This window comes from Equus caballus, chromosome 29 (genome assembly GCF_041296265.1).
Source record: "Equus caballus isolate H_3958 breed thoroughbred chromosome 29, TB-T2T, whole genome shotgun sequence".
NCBI classification, from domain to species: domain Eukaryota; kingdom Metazoa; phylum Chordata; class Mammalia; order Perissodactyla; family Equidae; genus Equus; species Equus caballus.
Window position 1 is genome coordinate 28,730,154 of NC_091712.1, and position 22,980 is coordinate 28,753,133.

General features: G+C 39.0%; 1 protein-coding gene across 4 annotated transcripts in view; it reads right to left on the reverse strand.

Moving 5' to 3' along the window:
• The window catches only part of CACNB2 (calcium voltage-gated channel auxiliary subunit beta 2), a 353,267-nt gene that overhangs the window by 271,817 nt on the left and 58,470 nt on the right, over positions 1–22,980 (reverse strand). The window lies entirely within an intron of this gene.

The window sequence follows — 22,980 nt, forward strand, 5'->3', positions numbered from 1 at the left end:
TGGCAACATTCTGGTCCTCTTTTATTCATCAACGTACCAATATTACCCATACTAATGAATAATACTAATTCCTAATACTAATTACAGTAACATTACTCACATGACTATACTAAGAAACACAATTGCGGTATTTTATCTTACTTCCGTATATATTTACTATAAAAATGCTAATTTTTAAAGCTGCAAAGAATTCATTCAGTGAAGGAAGAAAATGGGAAAAGGATGAAAATTAGCCATTTCATTTAAAGCATAATTGGCATGGATTCAACCATAAGTCATAGACTAATGTGTCCCCACGCACTCTTCCAAGTGTTGTACCCACATTGTGTAACGTACTCAAGGTCACACAGCAAGGACATGGCAGAGCTGGCACTCCACTACAGGAAGTTTGTCTTTGGGGACCATGTCCTTCACTGTTTCTCTGTACTGCCTTGTAGGATGAAAGAGATGCTTTCCATCTTTTTTTTTTTTTATTTTTTTTTAAAGATTTTATTTTTTTCCTTTTTCTCCCCAAAGCCCCACAGTACATAGTTGTATATTCTTAGTTGTGGGTCCTTCTAGTTGTGGCACGTGGGACGCCGCCTCAGCGTGGCTCAATGAGCAGTGCCACGTCCACGCCCAGGATTCGGAACCAACAAAACACCGGGCCGCCTGCAGCTGAACGCCGGAAGTTAACCACTCGGCCTCGGGCCGGCCCCTGATGCTTTCCATCTTTGCCTAAAAACAATGGATTCTTTTTTAAATGAGCCATCAAGTACTCAAACCTTTTGATGGCAGCGTTTTCATTTGTATACAAAACAATACTGGGTGGAAAACGCTGTCTTCTTCCTTGAAAGAATGTAAAAATGTTGGCTGCTAACTTTGTCTCTTTTCAGAAGATACACTGAAGATACCTCTCACACTTTGGATAGACAAATTTATTATGATGGGGTTAAGTACTGAACTGAAAGTACTGAACTAGTACCTAGGCTCTGGGCTTTCCTTCTCCATCAGTCCATCCTCGCAACTGGGTCATTATTCTCATCCATCTCTTTGATTATATAAGCTCTGGCACAGAAGCTTCCAGGGGCTTCAGCCACTGCCCTGCCTCCACCTAGTGCTTCCCTCCTGCCCAGAACTCACCATTGTCTATCACCCTCTGAGTGTGTCTCCTATTGTTTCAGTAAAGAAGGTCTCACCTCTTCTCTTCCTATGCTTTGGATAAATTCTGACTCACCCAAGACCCAGTGCCAACGGCATCACCTGATGAAGCCTGACTGACCCCATTATATAATTTAACATAAAACTCATTATAATTTCAGGAAATGTGTTATCTTTTTAGTCTTTTCTGAAGGAAGGTTTCCTTTTCTGCCTCTTACGTGGGCTGCTAAAGCCATCCTCAGAGCTACAGGTGAAGAAACAGTCCCATTTAAGTGGCCATTCTCCTTGTTTTGAAATTGCAGCTGCTAAGGAACCCTCTGTCCCTTCTCCGTTTGTTTTCTTAATCCCAGGTTGGACAGCGGCACCATCCGAAAGAAATCTAGTGACACAGGAGCTATACGGGATCATAAAACTTGGAGTGACTAGACTAGCGTGTCCCCACTAAGCCTTATGTTCTGTATGTGAAGGAGGGTTGGTTATAGTACTGATGTCGCCTGGGCTATCTCTTTTCTGTGTTTCTGGTGAGATTTAAATGAGGTGATAACTGTGAGAACTCTCGTACACTGTTAAAACAATACACAAATGTAAGACATAGAGTAGCCACTTGGTGTTTACTGAGTTAACTCATTAATGGTCACTTGCCCACACAGTCATGAATCCTAAGAAGAGCTGACAGATGGCAGAAGGAAAGAACACAGGAAGACCACGTCACCACTAATTGCCCCGAGGAGCTCAACAGAGGTTTCAGAAGGCATTTAACTGTTTCTCCAAATTATTTTTTCTTTTTTGTTACGTAAAGAGATGCAATCACCAACCACCCTGAACCAGGCCAAAATCCACCTCAAGAGCAACACCAGAGGGACACCTGCACATATGGGCCGAAAAGTCCCAAGAGATGGCCTTTGCCTCATTTTAATGCTAAGATCTCCGCCCCAGGAGGAGCTTAGGTCTTATTACCATAACAGGCAGTGTATGTGGAAACATGTTTTCCAACTGAGCCTGCACAAGCGAATACTCATCTCTCCCTTTTGAATAGGCATTCCCCATCTGAAATAAAAGGGCCCTGCTGCCCTGTGCAAATAGACTTTACTTTCTGTGACAATTACTTCTGGTGAAGCCTCTGATTTCAACTCACCAAGAAGCAGACTCACTTTGGTTTGGTAACAATCAGACTTTACCTACCTCAGCCACGTCCTAGCTATGTAGCCTAGGGTCACAGCAAATTAAGGGGTGTTGAAACATCGCTATAATAATTTGGGAAAAGATCTCAGATCTCTTGGCAACTCTTACAAAGCTGACAAAATGGGTCCAACTCCTGCTGAAATGGCCAATGCAAGTTAATAGAAATACAAAAACATCCCTCATCACTGCCAGCCTCCCTCCACTAAGAAAACATTTTAAATATTTGAATATTATTTGAATGAAGATCAATGTATAGGCTGCTTGTTGTGTCCAGAAATCCTGGTTCAATGTCAACTCAGCTCATCCCTCTTGGAACCCTAGTTTCCTGTTCTGTAAAATGGGGGATAGAATATTGTGAAAGACTACTGTAATATTTTGAGATGACATATAAAATGTTTGCACTGAGTAGTGATTTAATAAAATAGACATGGTTTTTAAGCTACTTAGCCATGTCTCTAATCCCTTTGCCCTCACCCTGCCAAGGATTTGTAATATCCTATATTAAAAAGGGCCCATTGACTCCTCCCAATGTGGAAGAATATAGTGGATCATATAAAAAAAATTTATTACACAAAGCCAGAAGCCTGAGAAATAGTAGGTCATGTATAATGAAGGAAACGAAACGTCTCTGTTAAGTACTCGTGTACCTTGGCCTTGAACAAAGAGAAAGCTGGCTGACATGAGAGAAGAACAATGACCTTAGAGAAGATGATAGAAACATGCAGAAGTTTTTGGTGCCCATACTAAGCTATTCTGGAAAAAGGGAGCAGAAGGTGCTAGGCTGGGGTGTAGACAAATGTTTAGGTCAGGATGCAGATGGGACAAGGCGGAGTGGGAGGAAGGCTAGGCCATTTAGCCAATTTCTGCTCCTGCAACCTGGGGACTTGGCTTGACTTCAGTTTGGCTCTGCAGACCAGAGAAGCCTGTTATAAAGTTACCACCTTGGAAGAGTGAGCTGACAGCAGACTGAACTCCAAGAAACACGAGGTTGGTCATGGTTGAAGGACATATACCTCCTGCTTCCAAGGGCAACTTCTAACTCTATGATGCAGGAGACTATGGGTACCAGGGCCCCGATTCCCATCCAGGCTCCATCAAGGACAAGCTGTTAGGCCTGATCCAAGTTGCGCTGGCTGCCTAGGTCTCACTACATGAGAAGATTAACATCGGCTCCATCCCCTCATGGGTTAGAGAAAGAAACCCTTTGGAAAGTGTAAAGCAGCTACAAAATGAGGGACTATAAGGAAACACAATTTATCAAATGGAATGGAATTCCTTTAATTTTATAGAAAACTCACTTTTTGAAATTGATTTCATCTCTAGCTGTATAAGCCTGTTTCTGATTCACATGCTGAGCTTTGAAACTAGAAAGAAATTAGAAATTTCTTTTGAAAGGAGAAGGTGAGAGAGAGAGGCAGAAAGAGGGAAAAGAAACAAGGAGAGCAGGTCCTCACAGTGTTTAAGGCCAACAGGACTGAGTTCAAAAGTTTTGCTGTGTTTAAAACACACGATTACTTGCTCCACGTTCTAGTAGCCTTTCAATGCAAAGACGACTAAAACAGCAGTAGCGTTAATTAAGCACGGTTTAGGGAAGGAAAGCATTGCAAAGAAGTAATAGTTTATTTCTTTATTTTATATCTTGATATAATTTGTTCTCATTACTAATCTCTAGGTCCATCTAAAAGTAGTACTTACCAAACTAAACCTCACTATTTCTAGAAATTAAAATAGCTCCACCGTTCTCAGGGCAAAAAATAAATAAATTTTTAAAAAATTTAAAGAGGCTCCTTTTTTAAAGAAATAGTAATATGTTACTGGAAAGTGTTGACTGTGCTTATTGTCTATCTTTTGCACATATTTCACTGGGTAGAAGAATTCTCATTTTCTAAAAAGCTTAGAAGTTGTTGTTTTATTAAAGCAAAAACAATAACGAGGAAATTTAAAAACAATCATTTATGCAATAGGATTCTGTCTCTAAAATTCAAGGCAAGAACGTTTCTTAATGTGATTGCATCTTTATTTTACAAAAGATTAAAGAGAAATAAAAATGTTAACAGTGGTTTTGTCTGGAGAGGAAATACGTTTCCAGTACTTTTGAATTTTTCACTAGTGGTGATGTCAGTTTACAGAGAAAAAAATCTTTTTAAAATGAAAAGAAAGCTTCTTAATGTAAAAAAAAAAAGGAACACAGGAGCATTCTGTTTTATGTGCTTTCTGCTTAAGTATTAAAAAGCAGTACATTTTTACTATAATAATTACCCTTAAAATCTTGTAAAACACTTTAATCTCTAATTATTGAAAAAGAGGAACATATTAAAAGTATAATATTCTTTTGTTTTTGCAAAAAATATACTAAAGAAATTTCATTTATTCACTCAACAAATATTGGCTGGATGCTTGTTGCTGACTAGCCATTTGCATGATAGGATATTCTACAGTGTTGTGTAATTGTGATGATTTATATCAATTTTCAATATTCAGTATTACATAAGTAGAAGGTTTGGGTATATGATTTAAACCATAGTTCATATTTAAAGACCAGATATGTAGCGATTAAGCAAAAAGCATCAAAATCAAAGAACTCTTTCTGAAGCAAATTTAGTAATTCTCAGAATCCTATTTAAATAGTTTCATCAGTCTGTGTGTCATGGCTGTAACATCTGTACGTGATTGACAGCAAAACATCAAGCGTTCTCCAGCTGTGTCAGATGGATTTATGGGTCATTTACATAATACACAGAATGCTTGAGAAAAATAAGTTACCGGTGGAATGAAAGCATAATTTTAAGACAAGTTTAACATAATTCATATTGAATGTACTTTTTAACTTCAATGCTGCTTCTTTCATTTCATTCATGAATCTGTCAGCATACATCGCTAAAAGACTGGTACTACTTAAAAAGAACCTAATAACAACGACCATTATCACAAACTCAAAAATTACAGTAATTCTTTAATATTAGCAAATATCCAGTCTGTATTCACATTTCCCCTATTGTCTCATGTCACTTGTTTTTTTACCTTTTGGTTAAATCAAGATCTAAATAAGATCTATACATCGCCACTGGTTGCCAGGTCTCAAATTTCTTTAATCTGCAGATTCTCCACCATCGCTTCCCATTGCTCCCCCTGCAATTTGCTTGTGCAAGAAAATTGCTCACTTGTCCTGCAGAGTTTTACACATTACGGATTTTGCCTCCCTGTATTGTCATTAAACACATTCCAGTGTAGACCGCTAGTTAGATCTAGAGTTTTGATCAGATTCCTATTTGAATTGGCAAGGACATTTCAGAGGGGGCTGTATTCTCCCACCAGGAGGAACACATGCCAGCTTCTCTTTTCTTTGTGATGTTAGCAACTACTAATCTCCCTGCCTGCAGCCAATCCATCATTAGCACTGCAGGATGGTGAAATTCTAATTCTTTGATCCCTTCTTCAGCTATTAGCAACAATACTTCTATAAAGAGAAACTCTACCTCAATCACAGTTTAGTCAATGCTTTTAAAAAATAAACATTGCAGTTTTTGATAAAGATATAATAGAAACGGCAGTCCAAGATTCTGGATTTGCTTCAACGAATAAAAGGAAAACCATGCTAGGGGAGAAAGAGATATCCTTTCCAAACATTTTACTTCTTTTTAATGGATTTATAAAGGTCCTTTAAAATTCTTTTAAGTGCTCACAAGCCCAAAGTTTCTTTAATAGAACCTTATGAAATATCTAATGAATTCTAATAGAAAAAAAGCAATAGTTCCAGGAATTAGCAGATGTGAGTGTGGCATGAGTAACGGTAAGCCCTTAATTTGCCTACTGTTCCACGACACAATTGATATTATTGTTACTTGGTCTTGGAATGAGTTTATTTACTTGCACTGGAATATGAGAAGGCATCAAATTCTGAAAACTCTTAAGGCTTGAGGAAAAGGACCTTCGGGAAATACTTCTTACAATGGGTCATAAAATCACCCGGCATCCTTTCTTCCATCTCCTCTCTCTCCACTGAGCACCTGTCTAACTAGAGCAAAGTAGTCAGCCAGCCAGAATTGTCCCAGTCCTCATCCAGGTTAATTTCTCTAACATCAGAAGCCAGACGATTTGTACTTTCCTATAAAAGGGAAAAACACAAACTTCATCCTTTAGGATATTCTAGACTTTAGAAATAAAGAGAGTACTGATAGCCAATAAATAGTCAAGAAGAGGAATGAAGATGGAAAGTAAAATTTATCCAAGATAAGGTGAATAATAGAAACTATGGACCTTTAAGGAAATGTAAATGTAAAAAGATGATTCGAATATAATACCTGAATTTCCCCAAGTTTTTATACTTCAAAGGATGACCCAACTGGCTATTGAATCATAAGTGATACATAGAGCCAAACAGAATTTCTAACACGTCTTCTGTGCTAGTTTCCTTCTGACTTAGACAATTTGTTCCAGGGCTAGATGCACTAAGAGAAACATGGCAGAAGGATTAGGAAAAGGATTCTCGAACGACTATATTTGAAAGTTAACAATATCTAGTCCTTAGAGCCTGGCCTTCCTGAGAAGGTCAAATGTCTTTGCCAACAGCACCTGGAAACTGAATTATCGGGTCATCTGACTCCTGTTTCTCACCACCAGCTCAAATCCCTTATTTCTCCACCCTTCGAGAACAATGACTGCTGAGTCATTTTATATTTCAGGCAAAAAAGGGAACAAGTTATAACCAGCAAATCTCTGAAATTCACTTGTCTTCTCATAAGGACAAGAGTGGAAAAATACCACGCGGAATTCTGGAGGTAGAAGCATTTTCAATAAGAGATAAATCTGAGACACACACACAGCTGACTGAATGGTCATGCTGCACTTCAGAAAAATTCTCTGGCCCTCTATTTTCTCACCTATGAAATGAAAAAGTTACAACAGAGAATATTTAATGTCCCTTGGGATCTAAAATTTAAAGAATCTACACTTTTATCATTTCAACTTAATTGAATTGGATTAGAGTCAATAAGGATCAATAGAGTGGGAGAGCAAGTCAGTTTGTCTATAGGTTGTTTAGTTCAATTGGTTGGTCAAAATGGTATATTGTCATCCCATTAATGGCAAAAATAGCTTCAGAGTTTAGTAAGACAATCTCTAACAAACAATTGACATTTGCTCCAGATTAGTCAAACATGAAATATTTCTATTAAAATAATAATACCACATTAGACAAAAGTGGTCTGTCTCCAGCCTTTGCCATCACAGCCCCAGTGTGTACAGTGTGTTAGAACTCAGTTCTCCCCCAACCATCTAGAATGTCCCACAAAGTGTAATACATGGATAAAATGGCCCAGTGAAGATGACACGGGTGATACCGAAGATACAAGGGGCTCCTCATAAAGTGTAAATCTCTGACTGAAAAGCTAGAATATGCACAACTCTGTCAAGCAAGGAAAGACCATTAAAGGTGACTTTCAGGCAGGCATTTCCTGGGGTGGAGACAGGGGAACAAAAAACGTTTTAGCATATGTGTTGGCCTGACTCCTTTCTCACTTCATCTCCTACCCCCTCTGCGGTCTCCCTCACTCTCTCAGCCCCAGCCACACCAGTCTCCTTGGTGTTTCTGAACAAACCAGGCATACTTCCCCCTTAGGCCTTTGTGGTGGCTGTTCCCTCTGCCTGGGATGTTCTCCTAGATACCCATGTGACTTATTCTCACCTCCAGTTTTGCTCAAATGGCACTCTCTCAGTGAGGACTGTCCTGACTCCCTATTTAAGACTGAAATGTACACTCCCAATCTCCCTTACCCCGATCGTCAATTTCTTTTTTTTTCCTATAACATTTCAAGCTTCCGCCATGCTAAACAACAGACTTATTTATTATGTTTACTGTTTATAACTTTCTCTCCCAATAAAATGGAAACCCATATGGGCAGGGAATTTCCTGGGGTGGATCCAGGACAACAAGAAATGTTTGTTTATTGATACACCCCATGTGCTTGGCTCCTAGCACATGCTAAGTAAATATTTGTTCAATAAATGTATGAAGAAATGAATGAATATAAAGCTTCCACTTACAACTCCAGAAGCATCTCCGCGTTATCTCTAGGAAATTGGTTAACTTGGCCCAAATAAATGGATTAATTAAAGAAATTATTTATAACACCTCCATCCTGACTGGGTTAAACATCTACATTGTCATTGGCCCCATCATCCAGGCAGAAACCTATAACCCAATGTATTTATTTTATGCTTGCTTTTAAAAAACTCTTCATGAGACCTCTATTTTGGAATGTGGAGAGGTCAAGGAGTGGCTGAATTTCACCCTATAGACTTTTTTTAAACCGTAAGAAGTGTTTTGCAAGAAAAGGAAAGGAACCAGCAGATGGCGCTTCAGCCTTCTTCCCCAAACCGCAACAAACAGAAGATCAGCTTTTGCGTTATTTTGTACAAGATTTCAGTAACAAACAAAAAAAATTGTCTACAACAACTAAATGTTTTTATCACTGAGATAAGAGGCATTTTAACACTGAATTACTGACATCAGTCACCAAATCAAGTGCCAAAAATGGTGCACAGAACTATAATCCTAGGACATGCCCACTAGTAATGAAATAACTATTTTCATTATTGTTGTTGTTTATATTTTTTGTTTTTGCTTAAAACTGAAGGGGCTGGAGGAGCCTAGGGCAAAGCTCTTTTGATCGACTCTACAAGAGAAAGTTTCATCCTCAAGAATTTCAGGGAAGACTTCAAGACTTGTTTTAAGTTAAAATAAAAGGAGAATTATAGGATGATAATGACTGGGAATCTCAAAGCTCCACATGACCATAAGCCCCACTATTTGCAGCCCCAGGTAAGAAAAGCATTGAGAATTGACCTAAATAAGAGACAATAAAAGTACCTACTTGCTGCCAACATTAGACCAGAAACAAAAACCATACCCACTGGTAAATATCAACATGGCGTCAGCAGTGGATGATGGAGGAGTAAGGGGAGAGTGGGTGGGGAAGATTCATGACAGTCTAAAAGGACTCTTCTCCTTTCTCAGACTCACTCAATTCCTCAGTGCTGTGCTCATCAAGAAATATAAATAAAATACATATTCGTGAAATCCCAAGCATAAAAAAAAAAGACCTGATAAAAAGCAGCAAAAGTCAGAACACGTATAGCCATAAAAGATTTTAGCAAGGTTTTCATTTTTATTTCTTAAGAGCTTTCCAGTCACATCTAATACAAAATGACCATTTTTGTCAAAATGCATTAGGACAACAGGCTAGGTTGAGTCTGTGCTCTCTTTTTATTAAAAGTAGTTTTGTGCTCACTTAAAATTCTTTGCAAATCCTCAGATTGGTCCCAGAAATGCCTTATTCCCGGGGGGCCTCTGAGCTGAGTACTGTGTGGCACCGGGCCAGAACACAGAAAATGTCTGGCCTCCCAGCCAGACCTGCCCGAGTGGTTATGAAAATCGGGAACAAATCAGGCCCCTGACTTAGATTAATGTGATGGGCTTCAAAAACAGTGAAAGTCACGCCCTGGAGGAAGTAATCAAGTTTGTACGCTGCTTCTGAAATAAACAGTTACTCAGTTCAGAGTCACTGCTATCTTGGGAGGGAACACTAGATGTCACTGCTCCCGTGAAATGTCATACTGGGAACCCGACAGCAATGTGAGGGAACACTCAATATACCTTTTACTCCAGTTGTCATGATTTTGGCACCTTAGGGTTAGCATTTCACAGCCAATAAGGCCCAAGGATCTTTCACCAATGTTTTTCTTAAAAACTCAAGTCACGTAAGTAATAAATATTCTTTTTGTTGTCATCATCAGTATTAAATGCCACCTTCCTCCTATCACATTCTGGGCAAATTATTCTGGAGTGGATGTGACACTGGGGACACCGAGTCAGTACACACAGGCACAGCCATATCAGTTGCTGCAATACTGAAATGCTTCCTGACCACTTCATAAAGAGTCACGGCTCCAAGCCCCCAAAAGTCTCGCCCTGAATGTTCCCCAGGATCCAACAACGGCAGGGGTCACAAGCTGTCTCTGCAAGGTCAGGTGGGAGACCTTTCTGATCGGTTGTTGCCGTGTTGTAGAGTTGTTAAATATTTTTCATATCATCTCTGTGAAAGGCAAAATGGATGCAGAAGCAGAGGTCTTCTATTTTTAATCTAATCTAGGCAGAAGCACTTGTTTCCAAGTCAGTTCCAGGATCCTCTGCAATTTCTTTTTTTTAAAAAATTTGAAATAAAGTCATGCGTACTTTGGTAAACGTGGGGACCTTCCAGAAGAAGGTTGAGTGCTTCCACACTCAATCAAAAGATATAGGTGTGAGATAAAAGTTTAATTATATAAATAACAGTATAAACAAGAGCAACAGGAGCATTACCAGGTATAAATAATGGAAGCAAAAATCTCACACATCCATTGAGACGATTCCCTGGGTGTCTGTGTCCATTAGAAGGAGTGGTAGAGACACCCTCATAATCTTGATTCCAGTCCTGTAAGTCATTCATTTCTTGTGTTCACTCATTTTAAAGTTTTTGAAATTAAAAGACCTAGGCAGCCAAATATTTTTAAGGATATTATTTATAGATACATACAATTTTACTTTATCTAAAAATAAAATCAAAAATTTCATATTTAAATTTACGCCTACACAGTTGGGGAAAAAAAGGGTGAATTTCAATCTACAGATGAATACGTAACTGGAAAACCAAAAAGTACAAGGGCTATGTCATGAACGACATATATTTTTGAGTTCGATGCAGAGTTTGGAAACAATCCACCTCATCATTAATGAATTCTTCTCTGCATCCCCAGCTTCCCAACCTCTCATCAGAAAATGATACATGAATAATGGATGAGCATAGGTTTATACTGCATTTGTAGGAATTATATTATTATCAATAGAAATTTAAAAGAATATTTCTTGTTCAGAAGTGAACATTTACGATATTCTGAGGAAATTATCAGGAATGGCTCTTTTATTTAAAAGTATTTAATGGGCAGTCTTTTACGTATTTTAGTAAGTGCTACTAGGAAAAATCCGCTATAAAGCTGTAGTATTAAAAAAAGAGCTTAGAACAAGGACGATGGCATGGAAAATACCATGCGAATTTCATGGCAAAGAATCTATATTCACTTGCTAGATAAATCTAATACAAAATTTACTGTGTTTAATAAAATATGTAATTTTTTTTTTGAGGAAGCTTAGCCCTGAGCTAACATCTGCTGCCAATCCTCCTCTTTTTGTTGAGGAAGACTGGCCCTGAGCTAACATCCATGCCCATCTTCCTCTACTTTTGTTTTTTTAAGGAAGATTAGCCCTGAGCTAACTGCTGCCAATCCTCCTCTTTTTGCTGAGGAAGAGTGGCCCTGAGCTAACATCTGTGCCCATCTTCCTCTACTTTATGCGTGGGACATCTGCCACAGGATGGCTTGCCAAGCTGTGCCATGTCCCCACCAGGGATCTGAACCACCGAAACCCAGGCCACTGAAGTGGAATGTGTGCACTTAACCGCTGTGCCACTGGGCCAGCCCCACAATATGTAATTATTAACAGCCAAGATCATTTGTAGATGAGATTGAGTTAGAGTTGATGTATATGGGAGTAATTCCACTAATTTAGGCTGAAAATCAAGAAATCTCATGTGATAAATTTGTTTTCAGCATCAGAACTTTTGGCTTTTTGTTTTGTTTTATCTGGGGCTGCATAAAGGGAATAACCACTTTCTCTTCCTATATAGTCCAGGGGCACTCCTCGCCCGTCCAGCAGCCTCCCCGCCACGTGCCTATGATGATTCCCACCTGTCTACCTTGTTGCATGGGACAGGGAGTCAGGGCTGGCAGAACCATAATAAAGGATTCTATGTCATTATTTGTCTATAAGGGATAGAACCTCCTTCATGATACAAAAGTTAAAATTTGTCTTTTAGACCTTGAACTTCCAAAGACATTTTTGGATTGTATTATGAACAAAAGCATGTAAATATTAGAAAAAGATTTTTATAAACTTTTCTACCTTTAAAGTTTTTCACCACGTGTAAATGATAAAAAGAGGAATTGCTTTTAAAGGTAAAATCTAATCCAGATCAAATAAGTGCTATAAGTATATAATATTATCTCTGGGTACAGCAACTCTGAGTAGTGGGAAATAAAATGGGAAAAGTCTGTGGTCAGTGGGTAAAGAGTTCAGCATGAGTTGGATCTGTACAATGATTTTTAACTTAACAAATAAAAGTAAATCAAGAATTACAGAAACACATCAATAATAATATAAATAACATGTATTGTAAACAGTTACTATGTGACCTAACAATTAGTATTTTATGTGTATTATCTCATTAAAAATTCAGAACCATGTGAATGAATTACTCTTATTATCCCCATTTCATAGAAAAAAAGAATACTCCATGGCTTAAAGAAGTTAATTAATTTCCAGAGGGTCAACCTTCTAGTTTTTGACAACTCAAACTCTGATCTGTTTCCAGAGATGGTTCTCTCAGCCATTATACTATATTTCTTCAAAAGCAGCCTACAAGAGATGATTTTGACCACAGTGGCTGGAGATCAAAGAATAATTTCCCACCCCAGAGTCGACAGCAATTTCACTTACAAGGGGGCTCTGACAGTTTGATGTGCGTCGCTAAAAAATGCATCAGTAACACTGAACACATTTCTACCAGTAGAGTTTTACCAGAGTGCTTCTGTTTCTAGCATAATTTACATTCTGGAATGAAGTAGGAAATGATTCAAAAAATAGTATTTTGGAGCCCTCCCAAATTAAATTGACATTTATTTCAAACAGGATGCTTGGGCATTATAAAATGAAACAGCACCAATCTTTGAAAGAGCAGAAATAAGGCCATCTAACAGCTTCTGAAAGCCACTGACAGCTCTTTGGTGGTACAGTGGCTGAGCTAGAGTTAAGCACAGCTACACACCACATACTCTCAAAAACCGAGGGCATGAAAAATCATCTGTTCCATGTTCCTTGTTTAATAGATGGGGAAACCAAGGTCAAAGAGGTCAAGGACTCACTTTACTGAGCTGAGTCCCTGCCATCCCAAGGGTACACCACACCCCAGCCGTCTCCTGAGGAAAGCAGCCCCATGGGTTCTCTCTGTAGCCAGGCTTTGAGTCATGTGACCTGCTGCCCAGGGCTACAGATGAACAAACCAGAAATGAGTTTGGACCATGTTGCGCCCACAAAGTGACACTTCAGTTGCAAAGTGACATTCCAAATGACCCAGAGGTGATCATTTACAGAGGCAGGGTCTTCCACTCCCTTTCTTCTTCACGTGATTTACCACAAACTGCCAAAGTGGAGGAACCTGAGCTTCTGTTCAAATGCCAAAAGTCTAACATTTTTGACCTGGATCATGTATACTGTACAAACTATTGGCTGCTATGGGGGCTCTCGCTCTCAATCTGGCTCAGAACCCAGGTCTTCTCCCTTCCAATCCAGTGATATTAATTTCAGAAGCGGGAATTACCGTATTTTCCTGAAGTTCTACTTTCAAAATTAAAACTTAACAAACTTAAAGATAAAATCAGAATGGGTTCTTGAGATTTGACAGAGCTGACCCTGCCAAGCTGTGGGGGCAAGAAGCCCATTTAATAAGTGGCCCAGGAACAAGCTATTATCCAAACAGACAACACAAGATTAGTTTCATACCTCACATCATAAACACAAATAAGCAAGAATTTTAAAAATTTTAGAAGTAAATATAGAATATTTTTATGTCTTTCTATTACTTGGGAAGGATTTCTTACAAGATGAGAAATGGAAAACAAAGATAAAAAAATTGTTAAAGCTGACAACATCACAATTTAGAACTTATACTTATCGGAAAAAAAAAAGTGGAAAAACAACTTATAGATTGGGAGTAGATATTTGCAACGCTCAAAACTGACAAGGCAGGGCTGGTCCTGTGGCCGAGTGGTTAAGTTCGTGTGCTCCACTTCGGTGGCCCAGGGTTTCGCTGGTTTGAATCCTGGGTGCGGACACGGCACTGCTCATCAGGCCATGCTGAGGTGGCGTCCCACACAGCACAACCAGAAAGACCTACAACTAGAATATACAACTATGTACTGGGGGGCTTTGGGGAAAAGGAGAAGAAGAGAAAAATGAAAAAAAGATTGGCAACAGTTGTTAGCTCAGGTGCCAATCTCTGAAAAAAAAAACTGACAAAGGTTAACTATAAAGAATATATTAATATCTTATACAGCTCAATACAAAAAACAAACAATACAACAGATATATGACAAGAGACATAAAGGCAACATATAAAAGCAAAAGAGGATCAGACGGACAAAAATGTGAAAAGACCAACATTTCCAAGTGTTGATTAGGATGCGGGGGAATGAGAAGTCTCATATACTGTGGGTTGAGAAGTAGAAATGCACAGCTTCCTTAGAGAACAACCTGACAATATCTAAGAAAGTTAAAAATACACACACCTCCAGCAGAGCCACCCCCCTCCCAGGTACACCTCAGGCTGAGCTTCTCAATCAGGCTCCCAAAGCAACTGAGCTCCAGGTGTGGCCGAGATCTCACTCCACTCAGCTTTAAGGGGAGCTGAGGCCTGGGGGGTGGGTCAGTTGCTGCAGCTGCAAAAATATTATTTCCTACATATGCCTACATAACTCAGAAAATATCACAAAAGCATTGCCCTAGAGAAACTCCTGCACTTTTGTGCCACGACTCATGCACCCGAGTATTCATAGCATCAATTTTGGTCATTGCAAAAAAAAATCAGAGAAACTAAATGTTCATCTACAGAAGTAATAAATCAGTCACGCTACATTCACCCAATAGAATACTGCATGACAATGAGTGTAACATTACAGATGAATTACAACTATAATGTTTAGCAGAAAAAAAGTGTGAGAAGCATATTATAGTATTCTACTCTTTATATACAGCTGAAATATGTAATACATCTTACAGGACAACATGTAAGAAAAATCTATACTATACATTGCTTGGAGATAGATACACACATCACAAAAATATGAAAAATTCGGTGCCAGCCCCATGGCCAAGTGGTTAAGTTCACGCACTTCACTTTGGTGGCCTGAGGTTTGCCGGTTTGGATCCTGGGCACAGACCTACACACCGCTCATCAAGCCTTGCTATGGCAGCATCCCACATAGAAGAATTAGAATGAGTTACAACTAGGATATAAAACTATGCACTGGGGCTTTGGGGAAAAAAATAAAAAACAAAAAGAGGAACAGGCAACAGGGCCAATCTTCCTCACCAAAAAAATAAAAGCATTTCTAAAAAAACCCTAAAAATTTGTGGGGCTGATTTAAGATTTAGGGTAGTGGTTACTGCCAGTGGGAGAAGGAGGGAGTGTGACACAAATCAAGTGTGTTGGCAATAAAAATGAACCCAGTTTATGAAGCTGGGTGATGGGTATACAATACCTTTTCGTAGGTCTTTAAAATTGAATGATAAATTTTTTAAAATAGAACCAGTCAAGCTACTGATTAACAAATGTTTATGTCAGGAATGGAGAATTACGCATTTCAAAGACTAGAGTTTCAGAGACGATGCCGATGTCTAAGCAGAAAGTCTACATCTACAACTATACTTCAGAACCAACCGTGCCCCCTGCCTTCTGTTTCCCATTCTGTCTACGGTCTTCTTTTGCACTTTTCTTTTTCTCCACTCTTCTGTTCTCTTGCCCCCTACCTCTCACTTGCCAACCAATCGACTGCACACTTCTCCCAGTCTCTTTACAAAATCAACAACAATAATAAGAGCTGACATGGATGACTTCCCATGAGCTAGGCCCCGTTCTCAGTGCTTCAGATACTGTCTCATTTAATCTTCACAACAATTCTACAAAGTAGCTACAATGATGCCTAGATACAGATGAGGAAAGAGGAGAAACTTGTCCAAAAGCACACAGACAAGAAAATGGAGGACCCAGGATCTCAACCCACACACGAAGTCCAAAAGCCATCTTCTTATCAACTGTATTATTCCACCTTCCATAATATGCATGCAAAGTATTATACATATTCCATATTGACTTTAAAAGGATTTCAGTTCCTTGATCTCAATTAAGATGAGGTAGGTTGAGGGGAGAACTTAATTAAGTGACTTAAATTTTGGATTCCTAACAATAATACATTAATGTTACATTGGATACTAACAACAAATCAAAGAAGTAGACGCCTTTATTATAATCAATTTTCAGACAAGGTAACTGAGCTTTAGAAAGGATAAATAAGAATAACTCTGAGTTATACAGTGGGTGAGTAGGAGAGCCAACACTCAAACCCAGGTCTTCTCTATAATCCAAAAGCCCAGGTTGCTAAATATGACGATGACTCTTTATTTATTGCTTCGGCGGATTCATATCCCACCCCATTCCCTGCCAACTCTCAAGGTCTATGGTAAAAGAAGTCTTCACCTTTGTTCAAACAGGATTGTATAAAGAGGGGTGTGCAGTTTCTAATTTTAATCAAATCTTAATTAGCATGCTTTTGATAACTACTATAAAATTGTTATACGTATTCATACACATGCACACAATGTGTGTGTTGATTATTTCTCTCTATTCCGGAGCTGCGTTATCCCTTTGACAGACTTACCTGGCTTAAAATTGACTACAGGCACCAACTTGAATATATTTCAACCCAATCTAAAAGCCGGAGAACTCCCTTGACAGGTTCCACCCCTGTCATGTTCTCATGTCACCAGAAACACGACCGTGGTAGGAAGAGCAGTTCACTCCCAAAGTGAGGGACAGAAAATCTCTCCTCCTGTAAACCTATAGGGGATATATTTTTTTTTTAAATCAACTTTAGCAAAGCTTCTCTGAGAAATTAGCTTTAGGTGCTGGATGGTATTAAGAAAGATATCCTTTTTTTCCGCTCCGATCCTAGACATTCATAAAGAGCTTTCAATTGTGTTTCAGTGACAAAATACTATCTTCTCTTTTGCATATCCAAACTAATTTAATATTTTTATCTTCGCAAAAAGGTGAAAAAGTTTTTTTTCAGAATCTATTTGATTTTTCACATTAAATGAGAGAAGAGTAATATTCAGCACAGAAGCAGCTCAAGAAAATTAATAATTCTGGAAATACTAATTGATTCCTGAAGTCAAAAAAGACTATTTCAGATTGCTCTTAAAATGAATTTTTTGGCACTAATTAAAACAATATACTGTTCAAAAATGAAGTTTGAATAAGCTAGATATAAATATATATCAATAGCTAATATATGTGAATTCTCCCCAACTTGATTAAGCATACATAAGGGAAAAGATTGAAGCATTTTTACAAATTTGCAAATAGATCCTCTGATTGTCAGAGTAATACAGATCAAAATTAGGGAACAACTTATAAAACCACTCAGTTAATAAAAAGCAAGACGGAAACATCTGGAAAAGCACATCTTTACTTTAGTTTCCTGCTATGAAATTTGAACCTAGGTAGACTTTCAAAGTTAAAAGAAGACCTTCCTTGAAAATTTAATAACCATTTGTAAGTTAAAGCGGAAAGTCCCTGGAGAAACACATCCATCTATCAAAGAAATTGTTAGTGCTCCATGAAGTTGATCTTGCCATTAAACTGGTTCTTGCCTAAGGCACAAGATTTAAAGAAAAATAAGCCACATTTTTGTGTGTGTGGTGGAAAATCATTTTTAAGGCAGATCTTCTAGAAGCATTAATAAGGCATGACATTTGCATTATTTTTCGCATGTACTCAAGCCCATGACCCACAAAAGGGGAAGGAAGCAGTTCTGTAGGTAACGTGAAATGGCAGACAACCTGGAAAGGATTACATTGGTTTTCCAGAGCAGGTCTTAGTTTCTATTTAAATACAGGCATTCTCCAGCTGAGATCCAGTGATTTCCCCCCGTCACCAAATAAAGCAACGGCTCACACCACAGAATCCCAAATAGAAGAAGTTCAGTGTCCCCCTGCGTTAGTACACAGATGTCTAAAAGATTTAAAAAAAAAACAGCACACACAGAATATGTATACATAAACTTGCACGATGCGGAATTCAACACCAAAACTGTTAATTTGCATTTTCTGCCTCCTGGCACAAATGACAACTTTGTTTCAGAGTAATTTTTCTTAAGAAACAAATGAGCCTAAACTTCCTTTCTCATGATATGCAACATAATGCATCATGTTCATTGGAATGTACATGTTAAATACATTCGAAAAGAGAGAACACTAAATGAAGAGTCAAACGGTAAACGAATGGGTGCAAGTGATTTTCTAAGCTTTACGGTACTGCAGATGCTTACATTTTAGATTTAAGCTGCAGACAGTTTCTAACTATGCTATAAACTTTACTTTTTGTAAGTAATAACTGTATGCCTTGTAATGCTCTAGAATAGGATGTTTATTAACTAAGGTACACCAGTCCCTGCTCTATAGTGGATGGTTGAGTTTGCGTGCTCCACTATGGCGGCCCCGGCTTCACAGATTTGGATCCCAGGTGCAGACCGACACACCACTCACCAAGCCGTGCTGTGGCACGGAATCCCATATACAAAGTAGGGGAGGACTGGCACACACGTTAGCTCAGGCACCACCATCCTTGAGCAAAAAGAGGAAGATTGGCAACAGATGTTAGCTCAGGGCCAATTTTCCTCACCAAAAAACAAAAAAAAATTACTTATATGTAAAATTGCATGTCTTACTTCACCTACCAACAAGGAAAAGAGACTAGCATCTCCATCCTCAGCCTCTGCCTGCCCAGTCTCAGCACTAGCAGGAAGCACTCCCGCCCCACCACGTACTCCCTTTGGAGAGGGTCCGAGAATGTTGGGGAGTTCATGGGAGTGTCCCGATGTGCCCCTGGAGCTTGAGGGAAGAGTATGGACACAGCCCATGTCTTGGTTCTACATCTCCTTGGAAATCTCTGAAAGGAGGAGGAAGGCTTGCTTGAGTCACTGTCGCCAACAGGGAAAAAAGGGAACATGACATAGCCTGGGGCAGGGGACAGGAAGAGAGGACTTCAAGGTAAGACAGTTTCCAGGGCTTTACAGGGCAGCTGCTGGAGGGATGGCTCAGCAGTTGACGGAGGAAGTGGACAATTCAATTGGAGAGGAAACTGGGGAGAGGCTGCTCGCAGGAGTCGAAAGGAGAGACAGCTGTCCTTTTCAGAGAATCCTCACCAACGGAAGGGGCCTGGGGAAACTGGAGACCATGTGTACCCTCCCCTTGGGACCCACTCACAGATGTCAGCAGCAAGAGATGGAACCACATCAGACCCGAGCAAGAACAAGGACGTCCTCCCACGTCTGATAGGTTACGTCAAATCTTCGCTGCTCTGTGTTCTCATCCAAACCACAGCACTGGAGGAGGGGTTCAGCTTTGATAAGGAACAGGGAAGAGTTAAACGTCATCCCCTTTCCTCAACTCCAAGGAGCCGGAGTAGAAGGAAGAACTGATGAACACATCAACCATCATCCAACGCAAGACTCAGGAGTCTGGGCTGGATGTTGTGGAGATCAGATTTGAAGCATGTCTGCGACCGGAATTTTAAGCTGCATAGGACTTCTTTTTTTAATAGCCCAAAATGACTAGTAAGTTACAGAATATGCCAAATGTTATTAAGAGATCCTCATCGAATGGAAAAGTAAGAGCTGGCACAGCACAGTTAGAGGTATTGGATAGAAACATAAAATAATAAAATCCACATATTTTTGACGGTTCAACAAAGTAGACTCAAGCACATTCTCGATGCATACACAGCTAACAAGAACGGCTACCATTTATGGATCCCGCATTCTGCTAATTGCCGTGCCTAGTACTTTATGAATCTCATTTAATTCTCACCATAACTCTATGAGGTAGGTCTTCTCATCCCCGTTATATAGATGGGAAAACTGAGGCTAGTGATGAGAAATAAGCTTCTCGATGGTGCAGAGGGACTAAGTTTACACTTGACTCTGATTCAAAGGCTCACGCTTCTAAGCACTGCAGAGACAAGTGTCTTGCTAATAATGTACCTTGAAAAAGAAGATCAGGAAATTTATATTCAAGGACGCATACCTCAAGCTGTGAACAACAACCACAAAACACTTGAGTTCTACAGATGAGTAAAAATTAGAGAATTTGGAAGACAGAATCCTGGAATGAAAGCCAAACTTTGTTTGTAAAACGTAAGGAATCTAGCAAGAAGCAAAGCATTTTACCTCTAGAGGGAATATGATAAATATTTGTTGAATTAAAAGGAAATGAAGCCTACTCTTGAAATTGACAACATAGAAACTATAGTATGAGATGCCCGTGTGATCAGAAGCAATGACATGTGTACTCATCCATTTGACAAGTACTTCTGAGTGTTTACTATGTCCTGGGCTCTTTGTCCAGACACCGTACTAGGCTCTGAACTCATAAGCATGAGCAAAACAGCTGTGTATGTACCCTCATGGAACTCACCATATATAAATCTATCATGCCGTAGTTTCATTATCTCATGAAATCCAGAGGTCAATGATTTGCCTAAGGCCATCCATCAAATGTCAGAGCAAAAATCACAACGCATGAATTCTGAATCTGATAAGATTTAACTTTCAAATCTTAAATCTTACCAAAAAAATGATGACTTTCAAGAAAAAAAAAAGGTTCTACTTCTGTCAAGGAGAGCAAGTTTTCTTTATCCCGTTAATGTTTCGAATAGCCTGGTTAACAAATGCACAGTGTACATCTACAGATAATTTGAGGTCCACCTATTCTACTTAGTAATTGATGTTTAGCAGTAATGCATCATTTCATGTGACACTTCGTTCGTTAATGCGTAATCAATAGGCTTCATTATAAGGTCAGTCATGAAAAACATAAATGACACTTAATACAAAAGTTTATGTACAGCAAGCCCAAACGCACCATAGCAACAGAGAGAGATTGATGAAAAAGGTTTGGTTTCTATAGCAACTATCGCATGGACCATCTGTAAGCGGAAACACAGCAGTGGAAGCAAAATGAACACTTGTAAAGTCTGCAGTAGGTCCCTTTGTCTATTTCAACATAACGTTAAAATTTAATATTTTTTCTTCTATAAAGATACGCTCTCCTTTTATTTGACATTTTGCAATCTGATTGCTTTTTTGTTTGAATGAGGCTATTTTTATTGAGGCTTGTAAATTTAACCTTTACAAAGATGACTGTATTTTCCTACCGAAACTTCCATGCACAAATGAACAAGCACAAACACAATGGATAATTGGCAGAAGCAGAGAAACAGGGATTGTGAACATTTTTATTATATTTCAAAAGACAGAGTCTATAAAATGCTTTGTTTATTTAGTGTTTTGTATTCCAACAACCTGCTTTCCATAATAGCTGTCACCAGCAAAAAAGCAGAGTGGGGAAATTACAATACAATTACTGTTCCTTCTTTATTACCATATATGTAATTGTGTTGCTCACTCTCTAGCCTCTGCTAAAATAATCAACGATCAAGCACATGAAACTTTTCAATTTCTCTCTCTAGACATACACATATACATGTATGTGTGTATTATACATATGTATACATGTGTGGTTTTTCTCCTTCATTGTCATCTTTTTTTAAAAGGTACTAGTTGATGGAATATGTGGAATATAGAAATATAGGAAAATAACAAACCATTTTAATCTTGAATAAAATTACTACCCTCATAGTGAAAGCTTTTCTGCATTCATTCATGGTGTGTCACTCAAAAGACACACGCAGGAGAAGACAAAGCCATAAACATCGAACAAGGAAAAATGGCTGTTGCAAAAACATGGATAGAGCTTGAGGACATTATGCTAAATGAGATAAGTCAGACAGAGAAAACAAACACTGTATGATCTCTCTTACACGTGGAATCAGGAAAAAAACCAAACTTGTAAAAATCAGAGAGTGGAATGGTGGTTACTAAGTAGGGCTGGAGGGTGGGCGACCTGGGGAGGTGTCCCTTAAGGGTACAAACTTGGAACTGGTAAGTACATTCTGGAGACCTAATACACAGTACAGTGATGATAGACAACAAGATTGCACCATAACATTAAACTTGCTAAGAGACTAGATCTTAAGTGTCCCCACCACCAGAAGAAACGATAATATGTGATGCCATAGAGGTGTTAGCTAACGGTACAATGGCAACCATATTGCAATATAAATGCATCAAATCAATATGCCGTACACCTTAACTTACACAATGTTCTATGTCAATCACAGCTCCACTAAAAGAAAAAAGGAAAAATGGCTAATTACCAGCCAAGGTGCAAACCCCTTTTCCAGAAGGGTTCACCTTTCACACCCTTCATGCTAGTGTGCCCGGTTTGTAAAGAGGCTGCACCTCTAGCGACAGCTTGCCGGCTGTCTAGCTACTCTGTAATCCCACCTTATTACAACTCTTCCCTCCACAGTGTCAGCCTGATTATATCTACATCCCCTTGGTTGAGTGGAATATAGAAGAAGGAACCAAGTTTTCACTGAGTATTGGGTCTGAATGCTGCGGCAAGAAAGCAGGCGCTGGTTTCCTTGTGTCGCCTTTGGCCCCACAGGATACTGCTGCATACCAGTGAAGTCTGCTCCAGAGTTATTCAGTCTGACATTCTCAAAGGGTGGGTGACAGAGGCTAAAAGCATCAATCATGGCAACGTTCAGTGATGGCTCAATTAATGAGGCCCTGTTAACAGAGCTTTCAAAACAATGAAAACTTCGTCTT